Source organism: Lissotriton helveticus, chromosome 8 (assembly GCF_964261635.1).
Source record: "Lissotriton helveticus chromosome 8, aLisHel1.1, whole genome shotgun sequence".
Lineage (NCBI taxonomy): Eukaryota > Metazoa > Chordata > Amphibia > Caudata > Salamandridae > Lissotriton > Lissotriton helveticus.
This window is the reverse complement of record NC_136069.1, coordinates 1,606,306,281-1,606,320,028: the sequence shown is the minus strand read 5'-3', so window position 1 is coordinate 1,606,320,028 and position 13,748 is coordinate 1,606,306,281. Positions and strand designations below refer to the sequence as shown.

Below are 13,748 nucleotides of genomic sequence, written 5' to 3'. Positions count from 1 at the left end.
GCAACATTACTGTACAGGCAGGCTACACAATGTGCAGCAAGTCTCAACAAACAGAGTCCTGCATATGCTCACATGTGAAATGTCACTGCTACATTTCCACACACAGGTGACTCCACATGTGTCTGTCTGTAACATCCGCACATAGCCCTTCACAACAACAGCAACCACACCAAACAATGTACAAGTTGTACCTTGTTACCCACCTTCAAGTGAAGTAGCGGTCGATGAGGTGTTGACGCAGGTCATCTTCTTCCTCCTCTCCACTTTCCTCATCACTGGACTGAGGTCCTTGAGCAGGCGGTGGCCTTAGCTCCTCACCATCGTCCATGAGCAGGGGGATCCCCTTGTGGATGGCCATGTTGTGCAGCATACAGCATTCCACAACGATCTTGCAGACCTTCCCAGGCGAGTATGACAGTGCACCTCCTGTCCTGTCAAGGCAGCGGAATCTTGACTTCAGCACGCCGAAAGTCCGCTCGATTACACGGTGGGTCCTACCATGGGCCTCATTGTACCTGATGTCAGCCCGGGTCCTGGGATTTCTTAGCAGGCTCAACAGCCATGGCCGGCTGGGATATGCAGAGTCACCTGTGAAGTACAAACAAACATTGCATTGTTGCACAGCCAGAGGGCAGCAGGTAACACACAGCACCCCATATCACTAGGCATACTCACCCACAATCCAAGCACGCTCGGGATGCAGATTTTCCATCATCCGTGGAACCATGCTGTTCCTCATGATGTGCGAATCATGGGCAGATCCAGGAAATCTTGCACACACATGGGAAATGGTCATGTCTGCAAGGCACACCACTTGCACATTGATAGAATGGTAATGTTTCCAATTTCAAAAAATGTGCTCAGTTGCCTGTGGTGGGACCAGACCTACATGGGTGCAATCGCTGGCACCTACAACATGGGGGATGCGCCCAAGAGGATAGAAGTCACCCTTCACACCGGCCAGTTCTGCTCCCCGGGGGAACTGAATGTAGCGATTCTTATATAACATCATGGCAGCAAGAACATCCCTCAGCACCTGGCTGAACAAGGGCTGCGACATCCCTGCAGCGCTGGCCATGGTCTCCTGGAAGGAACCAGTTGCAAAAAAAGTGGAGTGCTGCCATGACCTTGTATGTGGGTGTGAATTGCGTTGGGTAGTGGCAAAGAGGCTGCAGGTGGGGCTCCAACAGATCCCATAGGGTCTTCAGTGTTGGTCTGTCGAGGTGGAATTTCCAAATTATTTCAATATCCTGCATGTCCTCCCGCACTGTCAGGTGACATAGGAGATTAGGCCTCCTCCTAGTTGAGATGTAAATGGACAAATGTCAATGACAACCATCATGAGATGGCCACAGCACATACCATCAACGATGTCATGGAAAAACAATGACTGCCCTGAGAGATGCGTGGTACACCAGGTTACATGGGTGGCCATTTGTGACACACAGAGGGCACACCTCTCCATTAACAATACACAAGTGCCGCTAACAACACATCGGTGAATGTGAATGCTCACATATTGAACCACACATTTCACATGTGAACGCATGGTGCTGTGCCATCCGCCAATGTGTTCAAAATGACCCTGACTGTATCATACCCATCTGCTGTACCTGTCATACCTCAATGCATCATCTTAACCTTGCAGACATCCACACCACAATGATCACAGTAGATGGAAAACTGTCACTTGTGTGCATGAGCTGATACGAAAGCACCAGTCTGGTACGATACCATACAGTGAGACAAGCCGTGCCAAGGTCAGCACTGACCCCCAAGACATTGATCTGTTACACATCCTTGACACCAGCTTAAGACTGTCAAGCATCATCAACCGTCAAATGCATAAGTGACATGGCAGGGACCACAGACCAAAGTGCGTCACACATAACGTGCGTCCACCCGTGGAATATATGGAAGAATGGCATTGTGTGCACAATGATGTGCCCCTCACCATGTTGCTGCGGTGTACTGATGTAGTGTTCACGATGTACATAGACATTACATGTTACAAAAATGGCGGTAGCTACCGCCTGGCCACGGCGGTGTGACACCTCCCCCACCCCCTTCACAAGTGCGGTAGCCATTGGCATGGAGACATGTGTATATGTCTGTGGGCATGCTCCGCCAGCCAAATGGCGGTAGCTACCGCCTGGCCTTGCCATGGGGCATTGCCTACAGCCAATGGTAGCAATGTCTGTGGTGGCATGATGCAGCTTTGAAAATCGCGGTAGGTGTGATCCCCCATCACGGAGGCGGTCATTGGATGCTTTTGAATGATGCACCATCGCGGTAGCGCACCCCGGGCACCTGCGGTGCATCACCGCCATGGAGCATTGTCTACAGCCAATGGGAGCGATGTCTGCGGTGGCATGATGCAGATTTGAAAATCGCGGTACCTGTGCTCCGCCACCGCGGAGGCGGTCATTGGATGATTTTGAATGATGCACCATTGCTGTAGCACACCCCGGGCATCTGCGGTGCATCACCGCCATGGAGCATTGCCTACAGCCAATGGGAGCGATGTCTGCGGTGGCATGATGCAGATTTGAAAATCGCAGTATGTGTGCTCGGCCACCGCGGAGGCGGTCATTGGATGCTTTTGAAAGAGGCAGACCTGGACAATCAATTGTTGCATCTTTGCACCTCACAAATGACCACAGGGGGCTATAAATCAGTGGGAGTGAGCCACACATTTCCACTGCTCACAGAGCCTGCTGCCTGGGACCCTCTCCAGCTGCTGCCGGAAGTGCTTGCTGCCTGGGACTCTCTGCTGCTGCTGTCTGCAGTGCCTGCTGCCTGGGACCCTCTCCTGCTGCTGCCTGAAGTGCCTGCTGCCTGGGACCTCTCACCACTCACTTTCACCACAGGTGTTCCATGTCCACAGGGATGGCAAGGACAGAGAAGATCTGTGCCACTCCATTGACAACCGAGGAGCTGGAGGTCCTTGTGGATGAGGTGCTGGCACAGTCCCCAAGGCTGTTTGGTGGTCCTAATGTAGTGGTAAGTCACCATGAAGGTAGCTGTAGGGCATGGGGGTGTCAGACATGTAGTTGTGCTGCTACCGTATATGCCTGAGGGTGTGGGGTGTGTCAAACACTGACAAACAAGCTGTCTCCAGGGCGAGCGAGTGTGTGTATCCCAATGTCAGTCTTTTCCCTGCCTGCACTTGTATGTGTGTGGGGCGTGTTACATTGTCAGCCATACAGAGCCACCGGATGTTAGCCGTGTAGGTGCCAGGACAGCAATTGCTTGTGTGAATGTTTCTGTGTGCCCCTGTTGTCGGATGTATGACATTACAACGCATGCTTTTACCATGCATGCTTTTAAATCGCAACTTTTACAATGCATGCCTTTACAACGCATAGTGTTGAGGGGTGCTGGATAGTGAATAGTTTAATTTACTATTCCAACTCCAGTCCCTGTGGATAGTAGGGAAGGTGTTGGATAGTAAATTAAATCTATTCCCTATCCTAGAGCGCCCCCCAGCGCAATGCGTTGTAATGGTTTGCGTTGTAAAAGTTGCGATGTAAAAGCACTGCGTGGTAAAAGTTGCGTTGTAAAGGATGTTTCCCCCTGTTGTCTGACTGTGTTACCCAGACACTAGACCCAGTGCCTGCCCAACCAAATGAGAAAACATCACCAAACTTACCGTTAAGACCACCCCTGAGAAAAAGGCAAAGGAGGGCACTATAAAGACCACCCCTGAGAAAAGGGCAAAGGAGGGCACTGTAAATACCACACCTGAGAAAAAGGCAAAGGAGGGCACTGTAAAGACCACCCCTGAGAAAAGGGCAAAGGAGGGCACTGTAGGAGGTACACCTGACAAAGAGGGGAAGGTGGTCCAGAGGCGTAGCAAGACAAAGCGTACCGGAGGATCCAGCACATCACCAGAGGTAGTGCGAGTGTCTGCACCTGATGTGGGACAGTTGGTGTGTGTGCCTATTGTGTCATCACCACTTCCCATCAACCCCAAGACAGGGAAGCCATTTCATATTCCCAAAAAATGGAAGGGCACCTCTCAAAGCTCTCCCACCCACACTGTGTCAGAGGTCGCCATGACTCCACATCCACGTGCCACTATGCCACCTGGTTCACACAGCCCTCCAGCTTGCCAAGCCACTGATAGCCCTACATCACCTGGGGCTCTGGCACCCCACTCAAGTGGGCCTGCTGTCCCCGAAACACAGCCAGGTCCAACTCCGCATGACAGCCAGGAGTGAGTGGACATCCCCCTCATACGCCTGTCTCTCATACAGGTGTGCTATTAATGACATTGTTTACAACCTGGGTGTGTTGCTGGCCCTGTTGCTCTGCAGTGCTGTACTCTCCCCTGTGCCATGGACACTCGCCCTATTGCTCTGCTGTGTTGCACTTTCACCTGTGCCGTGGACACTGGCCCTGTTGCTCTGCTGTGCTGTACTCTCACCTGTGCCATGAACACTCGCCCTATTGCTCTGCTGTGCTGTACTCTCCCCTGTGCCATGGACACTCGCCCTATTCCTCTGCTGTGCTGTTCTCTCACCTGTGCCCTGGACACTGGCCCTATTGCTCTGCTGTGCTGTACTCTCCCCTGTGCAGCCTCTCATGTACTTGCTGTGCCACTTGTGCCATGGACACTGGCCTTCCTGTTTGTATTTAACCTGTGCAGATTCTATTGCATATGAGCATCATTCTGTGCCTTGCTGTTGTCTACTTTTGTTATACTTTCACATCTGTACAATATGTGAATAAATACAGTTACTCATGTTGTGTGTTTTGCCAGTGCCCTTGCTGATTGGAGTTATTTTGGTGTTTGCATTAGATTGCCTGTGCCCCATGCTCTATGTATCACTTCAACTTTGCCAAGCTCTTTGCCCACATCAGACCCTGATACTAGTGTTATCTGTGATGGATATTTTACATGCCATGCAGTCATGTTTTTGGTGATTTGCTATTGTTGGCTACACTGTTCACATGTCAGGTTGGGGGACACTGCCAGCACAGGATGTGATGCTGTGCACAGGTTTGCATGCAGGGTGGGAAAGGTCATGATGTATGTATGTATGTATGTATGTATCGCATACTTCTATAGCGCAGACTGTCACCCAGAGGGTATCCTGGCACTTTGTCTCTACCTGACCATCATGCAGACCTAATGTTATAACACCCGAGGAAAAAGATAAGTTTTCAATCCTTTTTTAAAGGAAGTGAATTCCCCGGCACACCTTAAGAGCAGAGGAAGGGAGTTCCAGAATTTGGCAGCAGTGATTCCAAAGGAACGGCCGCCCGTCCGTATCCTCTGAATTCTTGGAACTGTCGCCAGACATGCCGATGTAGATCGCAGAAGTCTAGCTGTGGAGTACCAGGAAAAAATCTTTTGCAGCAAGACAGGCCCCTGTCCATGAAGGGCTCTGAAGACTAAGCAGAACGCTTTGAACCAAATGCGTTGGTGAACAGGCAACCAGTGGAGATCTTTGAGCGCCAAGAGTGAAGAGGCTGAGCGCGACCGAGAGAGGGCCAACTTAGCAGCCATGTTCTGTATGCGCTGCAGCTTACCGATCAAGGTACTAGGAGAACCCAGAAGTAGAGCGTTGCAGTAATCAAGCCTGCTAAGAATAATACTGCGCACTACCTCTGGTCTAGCTTGAGCCGGAAGCATGGGAAGAATTTTACATAACATGCGGAGCAACGACATACATGTGGCAACTGTCTTGTTAACGAAGACATCCAACTGTAAGTTTGGTCCAAACATAACGCCCAAGTTACTGGCGGAGGCGGCCGACGCAACTGTGCCCAGGGAAGAAGTAGGCCAGAAGTCCGCCGGCAGAGGACGGGGGATACGATCCATAGAACAGCGCAGCACCTCAGTTTTAGAGCCATTAAACTGAAGGGAGTTCTGTCGCAACCAGTCCACCGTGGCTGTCATGCAGCGATGAAAGGTCTCCTGAGACACGGCATCTCTGCCTTCAAAGGAGAAAATGAGCTGTGTATCGTCCGCATAATTGATTACCATAAGCCCGAATGATCTGATCAACCTGACCAAAGGACGGAGGTAAAGATTAAATAGGATAGGGCTGATTGCCCACCCCTGAGGCACACCTTGTCCCACTTTTTTAATGTCAGATCTAAAAGGCGGCAGGGCCACTACCTGGTGCCTATTCTGAAGATAGGCGATCAGCCAGTCCCGGGCCAGGCCAACCACCCCAATTTCCTCAAGTCTGCTGACGAGAATGGCGTGGCTAACTGTGTCGAACGCGGCCGACATGTTGAGCAGCACTAAAAAGGCTGCCCGACCCGAGTCGACTCGCGAACGAAGATCATCCAAGACGACCACCAGCGCAGACTCTGTGCCGTGAGCTGGCCTAAAGCCGAACTGGGCCACATCCAGACAGATATTAGTTTCCAAGAAACTGGATAGATGTTTAGTGACCAGCTTCTCCGAGATTTTCACAGGGAAAAGAAGAAGCGAAATTGGCCGATGATTCGCCGATCATGTGGGGTCCAGCGTGGCCTTCTTCAGAAGAGGAGAGATCACAGCCAGTTTCCAGCAGTCGGGAACCGTGGCAGTACTGAGGGACTGACAACAAATGGCATGGAGAGGAGGGAAAAGTTCCTCTTGGAACAATTTCCAGAATCTGTGGGGCAGCGGGTCCATAGGGGATCCCGAAGACACGCTATTGGCCAGAAGACAAAAATCTTCATAGGAAGGGGGAAGAAAACTATCCAGGCGTACCTGCCCTAAAACTTCCTCAAAAACGCCAGGGGTGGGCAGTAGTGCCGGGACAGTCAAAGGATGGGGGCAAGGGGTAGCTGGGTCGGATAGGCCACTCAAAATGGCAGCAATCTTATCCTCGAAAGCAGCTGCCAGGGAATCACATAAGGACTGAGAGGCCGGAATGTTGTTAGTAGCACAGACCGGATGAGAGAGGTCCTTAACAATTTTGAACAGAGTCCGAGACTTGTTCGCTGCCTGAGTTAGCGTCTCCTCAAGAAACTTAGCTTTTGCGCACTTAATCTGCGCTTTATAGTCCAGAAGTGTCTGTTTAAAAAGGGCTTTATCTGGCTCTAAATAGTGCTTCCTCCAGGCTCTTTCCGCCTGCCTACAGTGCAACTTCAACTGGAGGAGATCGTTAGTATACCAAGGCATGGCAAGTTTTGACCTTTCCCTTGCTTTCTGCAATGGAGCCGCTTTATCCAAAGATTTTGTAATTTGTTGGCAGAGGCTCGCATAGCTCTCTTCCACATTTCCTCCTAAAGTAAATCCACCAGATAGCAGGGTTGGTAGGCTAGGATATTTCAAAAGTTTAGACCATTGTCTACTAAATGTGGTGTCCCCTGAGTTGCTACACCTCAAAGTGTCAGCAGGGAGAAGTAGGGAGAAGTGAACAAGGGCATGGTCTGTCCAGCCTTGGGAAATTATGTCCCTGATCGTAACTTGAGTGGCGTCCGCAAAGACTAGATCCAGAAAATGACCCTTCAGGTGAGTCTGGGATAGTACTAGCTGCTGTAGATGTATATTACAGCAGGCCTGGCACAGGTCTCTATAAGCTGAGTCCGAGGGGCCATTAGGCCATAAATTAAAATCCCCCAGAACTACTAGCCTGGCATGAGTATTGGCAAGATCATAAATAAGATCTACCAACTCAGGTAAAGCTGACAAGGCATTGCTAGGTGGTCTATAACATAGCAACCCAGAGTACAAGACTCCGCCCTGGCCTCTTAAAGAGAAGCCCAAGAGTTCAAAACCTTGGACCTCTTTAATCTCTAGCTGAGATAGGGCCAATGTGTCCCTGAAGATGAAACCCACACCTCCCCCTCTGCTCCCAATTCGAGGGTTATGCCTAATTTTATAACCCGGGGGACAAGCCATACCGAGTTCTACCATGCTATCGGCATGGGTCCACGTCTCCGTCAGGAATAGCACGTCGAGCTCGTACGATTCGATGAGGAGTACAATTTCCACATGGTTCTTGCTGAGGGATCTAACATTCAGCAGGCCACAAGACAGCATGCCCGAGCAGCAGGGGGTAGTGTCTGGGCGGCAACTCCGGTTGGAACGCTGGTCCATCCGAATAAGCTCCTCCCTGGAATAAACTAAGCTGGGTAGGGCAAAAGAGGCAGCCTGGCTGGCGCTGGGCGTGAACTGTGCGCGAACGGGTGCAAACGGGCTTACCTCTGGCGCACCTCCGGCGCGCCAACGGCGCGACCGCTGCGCGCCGGCGCTGCGAGCTTGATGACTGTGTATCTTAAGTGCCGATAAGCGCGGGGGTCCTACGAGGTAGTAGGAGGAGTCTGCTTTTAAAAGCTCCTCCAAACGCGGGAGTCCTGCGAGGAGACCTCTAGACCCACAACCAAGATGGCGCCCGCAAATCGGCACCCACCTTGTTTCCCCCACCCAAGATGGCGGCCTGAATCGCCGCGCGGTGAAAGCGAGCTCTAATTCGCCCTAAATCCCGCAAAGTACGGGGTGAGGACCTATTAATATGCAGGTAAGAATCTAATGAAAATAAACACTCCCCAAAGTAGCAAAGATTAAAAAAACGCCTGTGTCCTAAGCGCGATAGTGCAAGTGATTTTAAAAGAGTGAAACTCAGCAGTAGTAGCAGAGTAGGCGTGCGCGCTGCAGTAGTAGAGTCTACCTGCCAGTAAGAGGAGTCTGCTTTTAAAAGCTCCTCCAAACGCGGGAGTCCTGCGAGGGGACCTCTAGACCCACAACCAAGATGGGGCCTGCAAATCGGCACCCACCTGGTTTCCCCCACCCAAGATGGCGGCCTGAATCGCCGCGACGCAGTGAAAGCGAGCTCTAATTCGTCCTAAATCCCGCAAAGTACGGGGTGAGGACCTATTAATGTGCAGGTAAGAATCTAATGAAAATAAACACTCCCCAAAGTAGCAAAGATTAAAAAAGCGCCTGTGGCCTAAGCGTGATAGTGCAAGTGATTTTAAAAGAGTAAAACTCAGCAGTAGTAGCAGAGTGGGCGTGCGCGCTTCAGTAGTAGAGTGTTTGTGGATTCCTTTCTGTGTGCCCAGCCGTGTATGTGTATGGTCATCTTGTGTTGGCCCTTAGTCCTGGTACCATGGCCTACATGAGATGTGTTGTCTTGGGTGTAGCAGAGGTGTGCAGTGTGAAGGGTGTAAGTTTGTAGGGGATGTGTGTGGGCCCCTGGATTGTGAGAGACACACATGTGTCACCCAGGAGTTGTGTGCCTGTTTTTTGTTTTGTCTTTCCTGTGTAGGAGATTGTAGGCACTTGGGTGAGCTGTTTGTTGTGCACTGTGCTTTGTGTTGGTGTGTCCATGCTGTTCTGTGTGACTCCTCCTTGTTGTTTTGTTAACTTGGAAGTGTGCAAAGTGTGTGACTTGCACAGCAGTGTTGTGTTTGTTTGATCCTCAATGTGTCTTGGGTGTGTTTGTGTAGACTGTGTGGCCCTGCTGCTCCACACTGCCATTGTGTTTGTGTTTGTCATGCATTCGAGGCACATGGTGCCTTTTCTGCTCCTGTATGGCATGGTGTGTGAGGTGTGCAGCCATCCCCTATGTGTGCCACTTGTGCCTGTCATTGTGGGTCTGCCTTCCCTCTATTTGTGTGTGGTACACCCCTTACATGTCTACTACTGACATGCAGGGTAGTTCACTTTGATGTCAGCTCAGCTGTCCCCTTGGTTTCCATGTGTGTGTGCCTACCAAACACTTTATTTGTGTGACTGTGCTTTGTGGTGCAGTTCTTGGGCCAAGAGTGTTGTTCCACTCTAGACATTGCCCCAGTGGTTTATGTGTGCTGTTCTTGTGCTATTAGTCATTCAGGATTGGTCATGTGCACTTCAGCTGTGTGTGCTGCCCAGTGCTCTGGTTGGGGTGGCTGGGCTCTTGTATCCCGGGGTGGTGCATGTGTTGTTGTTGTGTTGTCTGTGTGTTGGCTGTGGTGTTCCTTCACTTCCTGGGTGTGCTGTTGTATATGTGTAGTGCTGGTTTGTGGTGTGTGTGTTGAGGTTGTGTCATTCATGTCTGTGTGTGGCTGTTGTGCGTGTTGTGCACACACTGCTTGTTGTGAATACAGGGCTGTGTGTTTGTGGCCTTGGCATTGCCTGATGTGCATCCCCTGATGTCCTGTGGTGTTTGTTGATGGGGATGTCATGTGCATCTGTGGTTGTTTTGATGTGGCAGTGTGGGTCTGTGCAGGTTCACTTCTTTTGTGTGATTTGTGTTATGGTGTGTGTGTTGTGTTCCTAAGTGATGATGGTGTGCACCCCTGTTGTGTCGGTGCTCCCATTCCCTTTCCCCAGTTTGGATGACAGGGTATGTCTGTTTCTGTTGGGGTTCAGTGTGTGTTCCTGTAGTGTGTGTGTGTTGTTTTTGGTCAGGCAACTATTGGTGCTTCCCTGTGTGTGTGTGTTGTGTCTGTGGCTACACCCAGGGTCTGTGTTTGTTTGTGTGTGTATGTGCTGGCAAGTATTGGCAGCCTTCAGTGTATGTGGCACTGGTGTTGTGTGTTCCTTGTCAGCCACTCCTGCAGTGTCTGTCTCCCTGGTTGTGTGTTGTGTGGTGCAGGGTGTGTATTGTGCTTGCTTGTTGCAGTGCTTGTTGGTGTGCATGGGGTTGCACAGGATGGACAGCTGGCCTGTGACTTCCTGGTGTGTGTTGATGTTTGGTTGGGGGTGGTGTGTCCCTGTGGTGTTTGTGCCCTGCCCATGCCTTGGAGTGGCCCTGCCTTCTGCATTGTGTGCATGTGTTGACCGCGGCGGGGACGTGACAGGGACCGGGACATTGTTGCTGGTTGGTGGTCGATGTGTGTCTCGGATGCAGAGGGGTTCCTTGTTGTCAGGTGGGTCATGTGTGGGTGCCCTTGTGAATGTGTTGTGACCCCCAGCAGGGTGTCTGTGTGGTGATTGGACCCTCTGTCGGCCTGTGTGTTGTATTTGTGTAGTTGCATACCTGTGGCGGCGTCCGCGGCGTCCCATCTGATGCTAGTGTTGTAGGAGGTACATCACCGGATGCATATGGAGGGCTGTGTCCATGGCGTTCATGACCAGGTCTCGGCGATCGCGCTCCGCTGTCGACTTTCCGCAGTCTCTGGTTGTGCGGTGTCTCCGCTGCGGTGCGTCTGCCTGTTTGGGCCATCCTAATTTGTGGAGCGGGCGGACGTCATTCCGCATGGCGGAGAGTCTCGATTGGCTCCCACCGCCGCGGTGGCGGGCACACTTTAATGGCGGTGCACGGCGCTCCGCGGCAGATGGGAAATCACCTATGTTTTGCTATACTAATATGGCAGACGTGATTCCCGCTGCTCGCGGGCGGTAAAACCTGTTTTTCCGCCCCGCCACCACCGCGGTGGTGCCACCGCCGGACATCCTAATGGACCCCCAAGTGTTTTCAGAAAGAATCAAAGTAAATAGCAGAGCCGCACAACATGTGCTTTCCCCAGTGTCAGTTTCTGTATTTTAGAAACTTGGGAAAGGCTCTGTGACAGTACATAGCAAGAAAAAGAAAAATTTGAAATTAAAAATGAGTCCAGGTGATTGCCCTCATGGAGAGTAAAATAGGTTAAGAAACTATTTGGCCTGTCCAAAATAAGAGCTAAAAGTTCTTACCAACTGTAAAGCTCTGTTGCATATAACTGAAAATATATGTAGGGAAGCAAAGAATGCAAACAAGTTTGACTAATGCAAGCTGTGACAAATTAATGATGATAAGGAATGTTTAATTAGTGGTAATGTATTTATGCATTGATATGCTTATTTCTAGTATTCCAGTAGTACCTTATATATTTCTTAGGTAGTGTAGAAACCCATCGGAGACTGGAAACTCCACTCTACTAGATAATGAGCAGATGAGACTATTGTTTATTTTTCATTTCTTATTTCTGTCTCCCTAAAACACAGCATAATTGACTTACACCTGCTTGGCATATTTAGTTTACTTGGAAGTCCTTTGTAGAGTGGTATATCGTATACCTAGGGCCCCTAAATTAAATGCTACCAGTGGACCTGCAGTACATATTGTCTCACCCACCTAAGTAGCCCTCTAAAATGTGTCCCAGGCCTGCCATTGCAGCCTGAATACAGTGCCACACTGTCATGTGAACTTGGCACTTAGACTCACTTACCAAGTCTTAAAATCCTCTTTTATTGCATATATAAGGCACCCCTAAGTTAGGCCCTAGGTAGCACATAGGGCAGAATGTAATGTAATTAAAAGGTTGTTCAGGTACTTTTAAGTCTTGAGTTTCCTGCAAGTCTCAAACAAATATTAGTGTTCATTCCAAAGACATGAACAACTTATAAACAAAACATTCAAAGATTCAACAATATTCATAAACAAAAACATTAAACAAGTATTATTATTTTCATATATTTGAATTACTGTGAAAAAAGCATAAAATACTAATAGATGATAAAGGGAAATAAATAACCAGATCAAACTAGAATAATTGTTGTCTGACCATTGCTATAAAGAGACAGCACAGAAGTTAAGCAGGTATCAGGTCCCCCACCCCACCCCTTTTTTATTAGTTATATGGCCCTACCTGAGCCTGGTTCTTTGGGCCTAACCCCACTTGTTAGTTACTTTTAGAAAGTTGGCATTTTCCTGCCCTACCTTTTTGTACCTGCAGACAATCTTAGGTCACAAGTTATATGCACCACCAATATGAAGGACCGCCTGCCCCATTTAAATAACAGCAGATGTTCAGCTTGGCCACAGTGGAGAGTACCGTCTCCACTGTGGCCAAACTTCTCTGACAGCCCTTACCTCCCAGGGCCATCAGAGAAATAGCTTCATGTCTTCCTGACTTATTTAGACAGACATGCAGTAATTTTTTGCAGTAAATTCTGGTAGTGAAGAACAATAAAAGTATTGTGCTCTCCCTGCCGTGGGGGAAGACTCACATGGCGAGGAAATAATAATATTTCTTCTTTTCAAATTGAAAGTCCTGTTTTGCGATTTTCGTTTTGAAAAGAATACTGTGTGCTACAAGGCTGCAACCTTCCGATGCAGCCCTGTTGCAAACAGTAAACTGCTTTGGCAGGAACGACTGTGACGGTGGTTCCCTTCAATACCTTTATAAATGATTGCCAGCTTGGTGGTCATTTATAAATTAGGTTGTTGGCCTCACCACCATGGAGATAGAGTAAGTAAATCTAAGCCTCTTTTATTTATATGCTGCAATGTTCTTGCTCCAAAGTATATATAGGGAGTATATCATTATCGGTGTACAAGAGAATATTGCAGTATCAAAGAGCTATAAGAAGGAAAGATTCCATATACCAGGCTGTCATATAATCCCCCCCCCCCCAAAAAAAAAGAAAATGTCCATGGGGGATGATAAAATAAGTAAATAAATATATTCTGGACCTGTGAGATTGATACAGAGTGAAAGGGAAAAGGAGCAAAGTAGATCAGAGTCCAGGTATATCATACAATATAATACACTGTGATAACATTTATAAAGCATGTAGCTGCTACCAAAGAAGTGTCCAGCGCTAACCGCCCAATTGTATAAGAGAAGAAGACTAGTTAAACCTCAACAGAAAAAGTATGCATCAAAAAGAGAAGTCTTCAGCAGTTTATGAAGAAATGATTCCGAAGGAGCAAAACGTAGGGTCATAGGCAATGGGTTCCAGAATTTAGTGGTCAGAAAAGAAAAGGAGCAACCTCCTCTTCTTGCCTTGTTGACCCTGGGAACTCAAAGATGTTTTTGCACATTGGCGCGCAATGATCTTTTATCATCTATTATCATATTAATGTATACCAAGGAGTTCAAGCATTGAT

The 13,748-nt window shown here is 49.1% G+C and overlaps 1 long non-coding RNA gene across 1 annotated transcript in view; it reads left to right on the top strand.

The window, feature by feature from the left end:
* Positions 1-13,748, top strand: part of LOC144772084 (uncharacterized) — a 154,002-nt gene that overhangs the window by 123,624 nt on the left and 16,630 nt on the right. The gene's annotated exons all lie outside the window — the stretch shown is intronic.